We start from the raw sequence: 15,251 nt of genomic DNA, 5'->3' as shown, positions 1-15,251 counted from the left end.
AGATGAGTGGGAGGGCACAGACTCAACTTTTGGTTGTAGGAGGTTCATGGGACAAAGCAGCACAGGTCCCAGAGCAAGACAGACCTGCTACACACCCTGCCACTGGAGGCTTTCCTGCCTAAGCCTCTAGCGCTGACCTCACAGAGGTCTGTGCAGGCTTGAAGGAGAGCGGTGAGCTCACAATGAGCAGTGGTCAGGACTGGCTGCAGAGCGAACGGACACATGAGCCAGCAAATACAGGTGGCAGCAATGGCTGTTAGCTGCCCTCCAAGTTTCCACACTCCCCTCTTCCTTAAGGAAGGAACCCTCAGTTTTTTAGGCTAGTAAACTGCCCAGGGAAAACATCCCCAGCTTTTCTTGCCTCTAGGTGTGGATAATGGAAAAACTTCTGGTCAGTGAGATTAGAAAGAAATTATTCTAAGCTTCTGGCAAGGCTAATAACAAAAAACTATGTCAGCTGAAACGTGAGCCCTTTTCCTTTGAGGCTATGTGGAAAGCAGATGTGACAGCTGGAGCTCCAGCAAGCATTTTAGACCCTGAGGCCCCTAAAGGATGTAAGCCACTCCATAGCATGACGATATGAAAGGACAAGTCTGGATGCCTTATGAATAAGGAGCAGCCAAACTACCCCCGAATGAAACGTCACACGTGACAGAGAAATAAACTTCTCTGTCTTCTCTGTTGGTTCAGGCCCAGTCATTTTGGGTTTTGTTCCCAGTAAGTTGACAGAACTCATCTTTATATTTGTCCAATCAGGAAGCTACCATTCCTAGGGACACATCTATCTTCTTCTGACCCTTACATACCAGAGAGGAACACTGAGCTCAAGCTTGGCCTCTGCTGCTCCAGCCGAGCAGCCAGGAGGGCCCTGCAGAATCTCCCTTCCCAGGGTCCTGCTGAAAAGCTCCATCTCTCTGAAGGTGCGGTAGGCTGTCACCAAAAATGCCTGCTGGTTTAGCTGGGATTTCTCTCACCAGTTTGTGTGTCTCTCTCTCTGAGTGTCAGGTCATGGGACAAAGGTTTCTGTGCTTTGTGCTCTGGGGCTTCTCCTGGCCTACAGCAGGGACAGGGAGGTCTCACATAACTGCATAACTGGATGGCTGAGCAGGAGGGCCAGGGAGGGGCCTCTGCTCACATCAGACACCTGCAAGGGGCTGCTGAGTTTGCTCTGGGGGTCAAGAGGCCTTGGTTTCAGCCCTGCTGGGTGACCCTGGGCACATTTCCTCACTCCTTCACCCTGAACAAAACCACCCTTGGTTGGTCTCTGCTCTGCATCAGACACTGAGCCCATGTATACAGGGGCAGAGATGAAAGGTCCTAAGGTCACTGAGCTGGCCTCTAATGGGACAGAGGGAGAAACAAACTTCACACACCATGGGGACCAGCACTGCCTGACCCTGGGTGGCAGGAGATGTGAGGGCTGCCTGGCCCAGTCGGGAGCTTGGGGGCTCCCCCAGGAGCTGGAACTCCCACCAACTCACCCCTTCTGGGCCTCTTGTGGTTGAGGCAGGGTTCAGACACAGGAATAGCAGGTCCATTCACCAGCCAGCTGTGCCCCAGCCCTTGGGAGACGCCTGTACAACCACCCTTGGGGGAGGCCCAGGTCTTTGTCCTCATGTGTTACTCAGTGAACGCCCCTCACTGGGTGCTCGCTACCTCCCAGGCTGCTTTCTACGCCCACTCCATGTATTAGCTCCGTAATCCTCACCACAGCCTATGGGGTAGCTGAGGTCTCAGCCCCATTTTATAGGTGGGGACCATGAGGCCCAGAAGAATTAAAGGAGCCACAGCACAGATCTGCTGTGTGTCAGACCTGGACGCAGTCTCGGGGCTGGTGTGTTGCTGAGCCTGTGTCCTCCACACTGCACACGCCACAGCCATGTCCCTTCTCAGATGGGAAGTGGGATTCACAGACATCAGGCAAGGGGTAGAACCCACTGCAGACCCAGATCTGGGGAGGCCTCGGAATCTAACCCAACAAAGGCCTCTGTCCCAGTTCTGGGTCTCTGTGGGGATTCTGAAGTGACTGGGAGTGGACCAGAAGTGTCCCTCTGTCCTCACCTCTGTTGGGAACATCTCAAAGCCTTTGGAGCCCACCTTCTTGCTTTGGTCAGGATTGCCAGGCAGGTTAGTGCCCCACCAAGCCTGCCAAACACTGTCCCATGTGAACACATGGATGTCAGCATCCACTGTCCCCTGAGGGGGAGGCTCTGCTCCTCTGCCTCAGTTCCTGCCTTCAGCCAGAACGTCACAGGCAGAGGGAGGTGTGCCAAAAGCTATTCTGAACAATCGGGGTTTTCTTACAAATTCAGAGCAAATGAAAAATTCACCTCATGGAAGGAGTGGGCAGGGTGGGTGGGGGAGAGGCAGGGCCCTGGCTCACCCTGAGGGGCAGGTAGGTAGCCATAGTGAGCTCAGTACTCGGGTGGACGAGGCCATGCTGTAGCTCACCGGGATCCTGCTGGAGCCCTGGGCCTTGGCTCTCCCCCTGATGCTGCTGCAGGGCTTAGAGCCCGGTGGTAGCCTCCCTGCACCCAGGGGAGAACCACGTGGTCACCCCAAACTTGTCCTTCGTGAACAAGGCACAACAGGCTGAGGGTCCCTCTTTCATCCTAGGCTTTCATCCTAGGTCTGATGATTTTCACTTAAAAATTTTTAATTGAAGTACACTTGACGTGAAGATACAACTTACATTCTTTTTGCCACATGGTAAACACACCCTGTATCCAGCACCCAGATCAGGAAACAGATTCTCAGGACCCCAGAGTCTCCTGGAGACCCATCTGATGTCTAGTCTCTCCCCAAAGGGAGCCCGCACCCTGACTTCTACTAGCACAAGCCTAATTTCCCCTGATGCTGTACTTAAACTCTTCCTTATCTGGCTTCCTCAGCTCCATATGGTCCAGGCGCTGCCTCATCTGTCACACTTTGCTCGTCCCTTCGCACATTTCCATACATCAAGCCGCGGTGAGGACACAGACGCTGCTACTGTGCACATTTCCGTTCCGTCCAGTCTGGGGCTCTGATCCACAGGGCTGCTGAGAACACCCAGGCACCTTCCTTTCTGGGGGCACCCTTAGGACTTTCTGTTGGGCGTGTCCCGAAAAGTGAGACTCCTGGGCCGTGCGGCATGCGTTGTTATTGCCAAACACCTTCTCAAAGTGGTCCCATCAATTGAAAGCGCTACTTGCAATTGCCCTACACCCCTGCCTTTGTTTTCCAACAATACTTTTAGTAAATTTTACAACCTTATCGTTTTCATTCTGATAAAACTCACATAACATAAAATCTCCACCTTTGCACCTTTTACGGGTATAGTTCACTGGTGTCAAGTCCGTTCCCACTGTGATGTCACCACCATTTATCTACACAACTCATCTTGTAAAACTGAAACTCTGTCCTCAATAAACAGACTCCCCAATTCCTACCTCTCCCCCTGGCAACCACCTGTCTACTTCCTTTCTCCATGAATTTTCCTTCTCTGGGTACCTTACATAAATGCCATTAGACACGATTTACCTTTTGAGCCTGGCTTAGCACAGTGTCCCTGAGGTTCAGCCATGTGGTCGCGTGTGTCAGAATCTCCTTCCTTTTTGAAGTTGAATAAGTATTTCACTGTATGTACAGACCCGTTTGGTTGACCCACTCCTCACTGATGAACACTTGAGTTGCTTCCACCTTTCAGCGATTATGAATAATGCTGCCATGAACATGGGTGAAATGATACTGCTTTGAGATTGTACTTTCAATATACTCAGATGTGGGGTTGCTGGATCACGTGGTAATCCTGTTTGACTCTTTGTGGAACCACCATACTGTTTCCCAGAGTGGTGACACCGTTGTACTTTCCCTCCACCAGTACACAGGAGTTCCAGTTTCTCCACATCTGCACCAGCACTTCCTGTTTTCTGTGGTTGTTTGGATAGTAGCCATCCTACAGAGGTTTTTCCTGGTGGTTTTGCTTCACAGTACTCTGATGATGAGTGCTGTTGCGCATTTTTTCATGAGCATGTTGGCCATATGTGTATCACCTTTTCAGAAAAATCTATTCAAGTCCTTTGGCTGTTGTTTAATTGGGTAATTTGTTTTATTGTTGTCAACATAGAGAGATTCTCTAGGTATTCTAGATGTGAACCCTTTATCAGGTTATGAAGTACAGGTATTTTCTCCCATTCCATAGGTTGCCTTTGATCTCTTGCACCCTGTGATTCTCAGAGATTTTAGATTCTTTCTTTTCTTTTTCTTTTTCAGACATAGTCTTACTTTGTCATCCTGAGTACAGTGTCATGGTATCATAGTCACAGCAACCTGAATCTCTTGGACTCAAGTGATCCTCTTCCCTCAGTTCCCGAGTAGCTGGGACTACAGGCGACAGCCACAATGCCCAGTTACTTGTAGAGATAGTATCTTGCTCTCACTTAGGCTGGTCTTGAACTCCTGAGCTCAAGCAATCCAGCCCCCTTGGCCTCCCAGAGTGCCAGAATTAGAGGGGTGAGCCGCTGCACCTGGCCCAGCTTTTAGATTTTGATGTGGTCCTATTTACCTACTTTAAATATGTAACCTGTGCGTTTGGTATTATAGGCAAAAAAATCAATGCCAAATCCATCGTCCTGAAGCTTTCCTCCTATGGTTTTTTCCAGGAGTTTCATAGTCATAGCCCTTAACATTTAAGTCCTCAATTCACTATGAGTTAATTCTTGTGTATGGTTTCATGTCAGGATCCATCTTCAGTCCCTTGTATGTGGATGTCCAGTGATCCCAGTACCATTCGCTGAAGAGACTGTCCTCTCCCCACTGGGCACTCACAGCACCCTTGTAAAATCATTTAACCATCCAGGAGCAGCTTTATTTCTGGGCTCAGTGTTCTCCTCCATTGCTCTCTAAGTCTGCCCGGGCCAGTACCGCCCTGCTTTGAACTCAGGAGCTTGTAATGAGCTTTGAAAACAGGAAGTATAAGACCCCCAAGTTTATACTTTTTCAAGATTGTTTTATTTGGGGTCCCTTGAGATTCCATATATCTGAACCGTCCCCAAATTTGCTTTGGTGGTTATACTTATGTGGAATCATAAGCGTTTTCTACGTATGAGATCATGTCATTTGCAAACCGATCACTTTATGCCTTCCTTTTCAATTTGAGTGCCTTTTATTTCATTCTCTTACCTAATTTGTCTTTCAGTTATTAGTGTCTCCAGATTACCTGTCCAAAACATCCACTCGTAATAGCCTTTTTCGATACATTAGTCTCTTAAATCAAGCACAAGACAAAAATAGTACTAGGCTTTATCACTGTCCACGTATTTGCCTTTACCAGGCATCTTTATTTCTTCTTGGAGTGCTGAGTTCCTGTCTAGCATCCTTTCTTTTCAACCAGAAGAACTCCTTCCAATGTAGGGCAGGGCTGCTGGTACTCAACTTTTGGATATCTGACAAATGTCTTATTTTTGTCCTCATTTGAGGCACAGTTTCTTGAATATTGGACTCTTGGTGACAGACCATTTTAATTTCTCCCATGACTTTGAACATTTCAGCCCATTGATATCTGGACTCCAAGGTTTTTGATGACAAATTCTTATATCAATCATGTAGAGAAAATGACGATGAGAGTCATCTTCCTAGCAGCTCACTAGATATTAACAGGGAACCTTATTGTGTATCACACACCTCAGAATATTTCTGTATAGTATCATGATGGCAGCTATTTGCAACATCCTTCCAACACTAATTCAAATTTATTGTTTTTCTTTGTTTTTTCTTTTAACTAATTCAAATTTAAAGAAAAAGAAATGAAATACTTCCCATAGAGACATGATGAGGTCTCTAAAAACCTAAAGTTATTGTAGATTTTCAAACTCTAAGTGAGAAGGCCATGGAAATGTTGTACAGGTTTTAATTTCTAATAAATCTAATATCAATCTCTATAACCCATGTTCTTTTTTACATGGGTTAAAAATGTTTTTGCACCCATATCAGGAAAAAACCCCACCATGTGTTATCCTAGCCCTGATTGGTTCATTTCTCTGTGCCTCTGACCTCATAGAGAGCCATTGAGGCTAAAACCTATATAAGCCCCTGTCTGGGCCTGGGTCTTTGGTCGTTACAGCCCAGGAAGCTTCTTTCGGTGACCTGCGGACTTGACCTCAGATAGCGTGTTTCCTTGATCGTAGCTCTCAGTTATCCCAGTGAGTAGTTTAGCATAGTGTAGATATTATTCTTAGCATAGTGTTATTTGTTTTGTTAGCATAAGTTCACATATTATTTTGATCCTAGTTAGCTTTCATTAGTAGTGTTAGTCTATTTAGTGCCCCAGTTAGTATAGTTTGTTAGTGTTTTTTAGCATAGTATTAGTTGTTGTTGTTGATTATTTAGTGTAGCTTATCTAGCATAGCGGTAGAGCAGTCAGGCTCCCCCATGGCGCCTTGGATGGCCTTCGTGTCTCTGGACAAGGAGGTCCTCCAGGACTATAAGTTCTTTAAGACCATCGGTGTGGGCAGCTTCGCTAAGGTGAAGCTGGCCCGGCACCGTCCAACTGGGACCAAGGTGGCGGTGAAGATCATCAACAAACGCCGTGCTATTAGCCTCAGGCCTCTGTCTGTGGAGCCTGACATCATGAAGACACTGGACCACCCCAACATCATTAAGCTTCTGGAGGTCATAGATGGTAAGAAGAATATGTACTTAATAATGGAACTTGCAGCTGGTGGTAACCTGTATGAGAGAATACATAAAGGTGGCCGGATGGAGGAGGGGGAGGCCCGAGCCGTATTCTTGCAGCTCTTGAAAGCCATGGAGTACCTTCACCAAAAGGGCATCGTGCACAGGGACCTGAAGCTGGGGAACATTCTGTTCGATTCACAAAACGATGTGAAACTAGCTGACTTTGGCATGGCCGAAACCTTCACGGAAGGTAAGACCTTCGCAAACTTTTGTGGGACCGCCCCTTATTTAGCCCCGGAACTTTTCCTGCGGAAGATCTACAAGGGACCAGAGGCAGAAATCTGGAGCCTTGGGGTCATCCTCTATGTAATGGCGACTGGGGATTTCCCATTTAAGGGATGTAACCGAAAAAAACTAGAAAAATCGGTCATAAGAGGCACCTATGCCACACCTGCTTTCCTTACCCCCGAATTAAAAGCCTTTATCCAAAGGATCTTAAACCCTGACCCCAGGAAGAGGCCCACCGTCCGCCAGATGATAGAAGACCCCTGGATCCAGTCTGGCCCTGATGGCATGAGGCTGCACATGGCAGATACAGACACCACACCGGAGGCTGCCACCCCACCGGAGACCGACACCCCACCCGAGGCTGCCACCCCACTGGAGACCGACACCCCACCCGATGCTGCCACCCCACTGGAGGCCGCCACCCCACCCGAGGCCGCCACCCCACCAATTCCCGGTCCCAGTTGTGTCCCCCAGCCTGGCCCTGTGTCCTCTCCCGTCCCCATCACCAGCTGCCTTAGGGGAGGCCCAGGAAGAGACCCCACAGTGGAGGGAATTCCCAGACCAGACGACTCCCTCCCAGCTGAGCAGGTATTAGAGGACGACACCACTGAAGAGGGCCAGGGATGCCAGAGGTCCGCTAGGAGGATTTTGAACTTCATCTGCAAAAGGGTTTTCCTCCCACTGGCCAGAAAGGTCCGCCGCAGGAACAAGGTGGTGCCAGTAACCGACCGGGAGACCTGAGGCCGAGACCAGGAGGCCAAACCACGCTTCCTCCTTTTTTTATTTCAATAAAGAAATTGAACTTGTATCTTTTGCTGTGTGTACATTATGGGGTCAAGGTGAGCAGGTGTGCGTGGAATGGAGACACAAAGTTAACACACCCATCCCTGCAGGCAGATGCAGCATGCTGTCACTCAAGTCGCCTCTGAAAAGCTGACCTCATAGAAATAGTTTGTGACATGGTGGGTGGGGGTGAGTGAGGGGTGGGGGGCGGCACAGGGAGGGATTGGGGTGTAGGGGGTTGGTCACAGAGAACAAAGTTTCAGATAGGAAGAAACCCTGACATCCATTGCACAGCAGAGTGACCAGGTTAAGGAGAATGTAGGGCACATTTCAAAACACCTGAGAGTCCACTTCAAATGTCTCCTTGGAGAGCAAGGAGGCCCTGAGCTCCCAGGATCCTGAAACAGGGTGTGGAAGGTCAGCCAGGCGTGGGCTCCCAGCTTGGGGGTGGGGGAAGCCAGACAAGCAGCCTGAGGCTGGCAGAGGCCTTCTAGCCACAGTGGACTGAGCTGAAGCACAGTTGAGCGGAGCAACCATTGAGCGGAACAACCATTGAGCCTGGACCATGACTCCTGGACACTTGTCCCCCCACTGCCCTTCTCTGCCTTTTCTTCCATGGTTGTGCGTGGCAGGGCGCGAGGCTTCTACGTCATCTCCCTCCTGCGTCTTCCGAATCAGTATAAATACATCTCACTCCAGAAAGCTGAGTCCTGGGTATTTTGCTGTTTGGGGTCCTCCCTGCACAGCTGGGGCTGTGCACACCCTGGTGCAGGCAGCCTGGAGCTGAGTAGCATTTGGAGTTAATGAGAAACACTCAAAGGAAAGGGGCCTTGAGGGAACTACCACGGTCACCCAACAGCCACACGGGAATCTCTGGGCCTTGTGCAGGGCAGAGACACGCACACTGTGCCCGGCCTCCCCATGCTGGTGTCACCTGGACAACATCTTCACAAGGAACAATGGGGACTTGAGGTCCTGCTGGCTGTGTTGATTATCCCGAGGAGGATAACAAAGTCCTGTGAGCCGAACTGTTTAGGGAGTCAGAGAGGGACCTGGCTGTGGTCCCCAAAGTGCCCTAGGGAATCACTTGTCCAGCTGTGTTTTCACAGAATAGTGTAACACTTGAATTTTCCTCTGTGATTGTCTCTCCTTTTCATAATAGGAGGACAGGCCAGTCCCTCTGAAAGGTGTGGGCCCTTGGTCCCCCCACACATGCCTCTGTGTTCAATCTTTTCTTTGGAAAAACACATTTCCATGTTCATAGCCTTTTTTTAACCTCTTTTTTATTTTTTCAAATCCGTATATTGAATCAACTTTGAAAAACCATCTTAGATGGCATTACACATATATTCCCTCACTAGGGGCACATGTCATGCCTTTTTCACAACATATCCTCCTCCTTGGTTCACCCCATATGCAGAACCACGTGTATCCAGATTTCCAGACTTTCCATCACCTGTAACTTTGAAGTGCAGTGAAAACCCTAGAAAAGGACATTCTGACATTCTGATTTGTCCTTTAGAGAAATAGCTACATGAATTAGCATGGATTTGTAATAAAGGAACTTAGAAAATTAGCCTAGGCCCAGGAGATATTAGCCTCCATAAAGATACATTTGCTAAAAGAAATCAAGGATGCAGTTGGAAGCTTATGTCCGATCCTTTGCTTTCTTTAAAAATGGGTGGCGCCTGTGGCTCAGTGAGTAGGGCACCGGCCCCATATACCGAGGGTGGCAGGTTCAAACCCATCCCCAGCTGAACTGCAACCAAAAATAGCCGGGCGTTGTGGCGGGCGCCTGTAGTCCCAGCTGCTCGGGAATCTGAGGCAGGAGAATCGCTGAAGCCCAAGAGCTAGAGGTTGCTGTGAGTCCTGTGACATCATGGCACTCTACTGAAGGCAGTAAAGTAAGACTGTGTCTCTACAAAAAAAAAAATGAAGATAATGAAAAATGGAGACTTTACATCCTTTGTATTAACCTGGATGGAAGTGGAAGACATTATTCTTAGTAAAGAATCACAAGAATGGAGAAGCATGAATCCTATGTACTCAATTTTGATATGAGGACAATTAAGGTCATGGTGGGGGTGGGGGAAGGGGAGAGCAAAGAGGAAAAGAGGGAGGGGTGGGGAAAGGAAGAGCAGAGAGAGGGAAGGAGGGAGGGGGTGGGGCCTTGGTTTGTGCCACACCTTTGGGGGGTAAGACACGATTGCAAGAGGGACTTTGCCTAACAAGTGCCATCAGTGTAACTTGGTTTATTGTACCCTTAATGAATCCCCAACAACAACAAAAACCCCAAAAACCAAAAAAATGAAGATAATGCTAATCACTTCTGTCTTCTGTTAACTGAGTTGTTGGAACCTAATATTCCGACTTAGCACAAATAAGGCTAAGGAGCTGAGGGCAAGATTTTGATATGACTCAAAGAGGATCTATATATCAAATCAACTGCTGGGGGAAATGCATAAACTTGAAATTATTTGGGGTTATCTGTGGAATCAAGCTATATGTATATTCCTGTAACCCATGGTTGATAAATCCATTTGTTCAACAAATATTTATTGAGCACCTATGATACGCTTGGACTCAGGTATGTGGAATTTTAGGAAGACAGCAGTGAATGTGAAATAGACACGGTCTTCCTAAGGCTTTCTGTTTACTTTTAAAGATGGTCATTTGGGGCGGCGCCTGTGGCTCAAGGAGTAGGGCGCCGGTCCCATATGCCAGAGGTGGTGGGTTCAAACCCAGCCCCGGCCAATAACCAAATAAATAAATAAATAAAGATGGTCATTCAATGATTAATTACACAAACATTTTGTTACAACTTTGGTAAGTGATGAAAAGAGAACATTTTGAGAATTTAGTGTCTTCATGCAATAGAAGATAATTCAAAGTGGCTAGAGAGATAGGAGAAGGGCCATCTCTGTATTTTTCTAGGATAGCATACTATACGCCCCTCACTAGCAGTGTATAGAGAAACCTGCAGACATTGTATCTGTTTTATTTATATTTATCCAATTTATTATTTTGTGACCTAAGAAATCAGGTATTCACACTAGGAATACCTACAAAATTAAACACATGAGCATCTTTGTCAAGACATACAACTCAGATGACCTGGCTGCTCTCACCCAACCAATGACACCAGAAATAGTCCTAATTATTACAAATCACGCAAAGATGAATCCAGTGTTTTACCCCAACTTCCAGTCAGGAGACCTAAAAATGAGCCATTTTTTCCAACCCTCTAACTTAGCCATTCCAGTTGCTGAGGAGACAGTCCAGTGGGGAGTCCCCTGGGGATGCTCCCCCACCCCAACCTGAACTGACACTGGGGTGGGGAAGCCCCTAAACCTAGCTGAGAAGTACTGTTTCCACCTTCCCTTCCCCCTCCAAGTTAGCAAAACAATAATGGCCAAACCCAGCCGAGTCAGAATTAGTGCGGCCGAAAAACAAACACAGAGGCTTGCCCAGGAAAGACCCAACACAGTGACACAAATGTCTCACTATCTAGAGGACAGCTTTTGCAGTTAGAGGGTAGGGCAACTGGGAAGCCTGGGAAAAGAGTTGAGCCCAAGTTAACCAGAGAAGCTGTGAAATACACAGAGGTTTGTAATTTACCTTCCACTTCCCAGGGATAGGGGAGGGAGAAGAGAGTGCTTCTGCCAGTTTAAGGATCCAACACAGAGAAATGACAATCAGCCATAAAGACAAGGCTGCTAAGCCTCCTTCAACCGACAGAAGAAGGTGACCTCCTACAACACACATCCCTCAGCCGTCTTTCCTTACTGGAGCTAGACGTGTTCCCTGGAATCAGCAGGAAACCCCGGGTTTCAGCGCCATGATGGTAAGTCCCTCTGAAGTTGGCTGTCCCCTATTCTTGCCTCCCAGTGCCAAGAATGAGCCCAGCCTCACTGATGATCTCAAATATGAAGTCATCCCAATAGCTTCATTTATTACAGAGCAAAAGCACACACACCATTCTGAAATCGACCCCAAAGGGACCTAATAACAGTTCCAGACTTTATATTATTTTACAAGGCTACAGTTGCCAAAATAGCATGGTACTGGTATAAAAGTGGAGACCAATGGGCGGCGCCGGTGGCTCAGTGAGTAGGGCGCTGGCCCCATATACTGAGGGTGGCGGGTTCCTCCTGAGGGAGGAAGCTTTGAATTAAAACATGGAGTTTGCCAGTTTTCTACTGGAACAGGTTCAGGAAGGCCTCCCAAACACTCACAGGCCAAAAGCATATGGATGGAAAAATGAAAAGAAAAGACAAAAAAAAACAAACAGGTTCCTATAAAGTTCAGAGAAAGAAAGAGACTGTTCAAATCAGGAGATGCCTCATCTACATTTAAAAGGGGGGACCAGGCACAGCGGCTTACCCCTGTAAGCCTAGCATCCTGGAACACTGAGGCAGGAGGACTGCTTGAGGTCAGGAGTTTGAGACCAGCCTGCACAAGAAAGAGACATTCCTCAACACCTATCCACAGATAAAAGTAGATAAATCAGCCAATGGGTGGCAGGTGCTTATAGTCACACCTATTCAGAAGGCTTAAGCAGGAGGTTGCAGGACACCACACTGTGGCCCGGGTGACAGAGGGAGACTGTCAAAAAACAAAAGCCTCATTTGGGACTGCTCCCCAAATGGCAGGCAGGTTGAGGAGCCTAGAGGCAGAGAACCTTGTCCAGAGTAGAGAGTGTGACTGTTTCCAAATATGTCTGCCGCCCATGGGGGATCTGCAGTGGCCAGAAGCGGAGCCACGGAGATCACTGTGTTTCTGTCCACAGAGATGTCTGGGATAATTGCTCGCTATCAAGCAGAAGAACTAGGAAGCAAATGAAAAATGTCAGATTCTTCAGCCATTTATTAAAAACATTCACCTGGGGCGGTGCCTGTGGCTCAGTGAGTAGGGCGCTGGCCCCATATACTGAGGGTGGTGGGTTCAAACCCAGCCCCGGTCAAACTGCAACAACAACAACAAAAAATAGCCGGGCGTTGTAGCGGGCGCCTGTAGTCCCAGCTGCTCGGGAGGCTGAGGCAAGAGAATCATGTAAGCCCAAGAGCTGGAGGTTGCTGTGAGCTGTGTGATGCCATGGCACTCTACCGAAGGCAGTAAAGTTAGACTCTGTCTCTACAAAAAAAAAAAAAAAATTCACCTGTTCTAATCCACAACCAATAATGAAAACAAATCGTGCACGTTCCTTAGGGTGCTTTTGTCTGCTAGGGACTGAAGACCCAGCTGAAAGCGGCTTGTGCGTTTTCTAGTTCTGTGTAACGGAAGCAGTTGAATCCAGGTTTGATGAATTCAACAGCCTTGCTAGGCCAGCGCTCTCAGTCTTTTCCAGAATTCTCTTCTCTTTCTCCGCATAGTCTCAAGATGACTGCTGCAGTTCCAGGCATCCCATCCCACATGACGTCGTCCAAACACAGGAAGGAGAAGCCTTGGCTTCCCTTGCAGGCATTCCTCGTTTTATTTTATCAGGGAGGAAAAGCCTTTTCCCAGACACTCCCTGGCTGTCTTCCCCTCATCTCTCATTGTCTGAAGTTGGCCCAGACGCCCCCTCCGTTCCTGTAACTGGTAAAGATAATCAGCCTTCAGAACTGGCCCATAGTGAGAGCTTATTAAATACTTGTTGAATGAATGAATGGTGAATTGAATTACCATGGTTGGCTTACACCAATTACAGCCCACTTCCTAGAGCCCATTTTCTTAGACCACATTGTTGCTTAATAGCTGGAAAAAAATTGGCATTTTCTTATCAAGGAAGGAGAAAGAAATGGCTACTGGGCAGACGGTCAATGGTGTATGCCACATTATGCTACTTATTTTTTAAGCAGGCAAGGAAAGAAACCCTATAAAAAAGACTTAATGTTTTCTAATGATTACTTTGTAAAAACAAAAGTGGGAGTTTAAACAAATTGTTCATGCAAGAGGTACCTCATTAGCGGGCAAGTTACAATATTCTAAAGAGAAACAGCCCTTTTGTTTTCTGCTCCAGCTTAGACATCAGTTCCTTCAGAATATGACCCTGACCAGGCCCAGCTGAACCAGGTACCTTTTCTGTGTGTCGTCACATGCTGTCCCCTTCCCTGTGGCTACAGCACTCGCCACGCGGGATTATGCTCACCTGCTCCTTCTCTCCTGTGGAAGAAGCTGTAATGAAGACAATTTAATGAAGGGGACTAGTTTCGAAGAAGGTTAAAGGAAACCAGCAGGGGATAGCAAAGCACTGGGGCTAACAGCAGTTGCCACCTCTAAGCTGGCAGTGGATCAGGTGGAGGAAGATGTTTCTGAAAGCTGGACTGACCTGTGACTGCGGAGAAGGCTGCCTGCCAGAAGTGGTGGCCTTGAGTGAAAGAACACAGCCACTGTCAAACCGTAGTCAAAGTCAAGGATTCCTAAACACTACAACTTAATCAACTTAATCAAGATAGGAGTTTATTTCTCTCCAAAGGTACCTTCCAGGACAGGAATCCAGGGCTGGTATGCTCACCTGATGGTGTTGAGTTTGTTAGTAGATATTATCTCTGCTGAAAAGTATTTCCAATTCTCCGTCCTCTGGAAATAAGGGAGGGCTGTACTTCTCTGCCTCCTTGGGATTAGAGATGGTCGTGCCACTTGCCCCAGCTAAAGAACTGTGCGTGCGCAAGATGTGTATTGCAGAAGTATTTTGTTGCCAGTACTAGGCTCGCGTGCCCTCCCTTCCTTCCTTCCTTCCTTCCTTCCTTCCTTCCTTCCTTCCTTCATTTCACTCAGAGTCTCACTTTATCACCCTGGGTAGAGTGCCATGGCATCATCACAGCTCACAGCAACCTCAAACTCCTGGACTTAAGCAAACCTCTTGCCTCAGCCTCCTGAGTAGCTGGGACTACAGGTGCCCACCATGGTACCCAGCTAGTTTTTTTCTATTTTTAGTGGAGATGGGGTCTTGCTCTTGCTCAGGCTGGTTTCAAACTCCTGAGCTCAAGCAGTCCACCTGCCTCGGCTTCCCAGAGTGCTGTGATTATGGATGTGAGCCACCTTGCCCGGCTGTCTCTCTCTCTCCTTTCCCCTCCCACTGAAATTTGTGGAAGCGCAGTGATAGGAGGGGCACCCAAATCTGCAGAAGATTTGTTGGAGTGAGAAGTAAACCATCGCTTTGACGCCACTGAAATTGGAGGTTGTTTGCAACTAAACCTGGTATTTCCTGATAATACAGAGGCACCGACTCTTTCCACATGGCTGCTGTTGGTTGCTAAGACTTTGCTGTCACCCACACGATCTAGGCAGGCTCGTTGTGATGGCTGCAGTCTAGCTCACAAGAAGTGGAGGGAGAAACAAAAGAGCACACTTACTTTTTCTAGGGACATGACCCAGAAGCAGCACAGCCCATACCACATCTAGGTCTAGTTACCCATTGCTACAGAACAAATGATCCCAAAGTTTAGTGCATCGAAACAGCAAATGTTTACTAAGTCAAATCATTTTGGAAGCAGCTTAGCTGAGTGGTTGTAGCTAAGGGATTATCTGCAGGCCCTACAGGG

Source organism: Nycticebus coucang, chromosome 10, assembly GCF_027406575.1.
Source record: "Nycticebus coucang isolate mNycCou1 chromosome 10, mNycCou1.pri, whole genome shotgun sequence".
NCBI lineage: Eukaryota > Metazoa > Chordata > Mammalia > Primates > Lorisidae > Nycticebus > Nycticebus coucang.
This window is presented reverse-complemented; position numbering follows the sequence as displayed.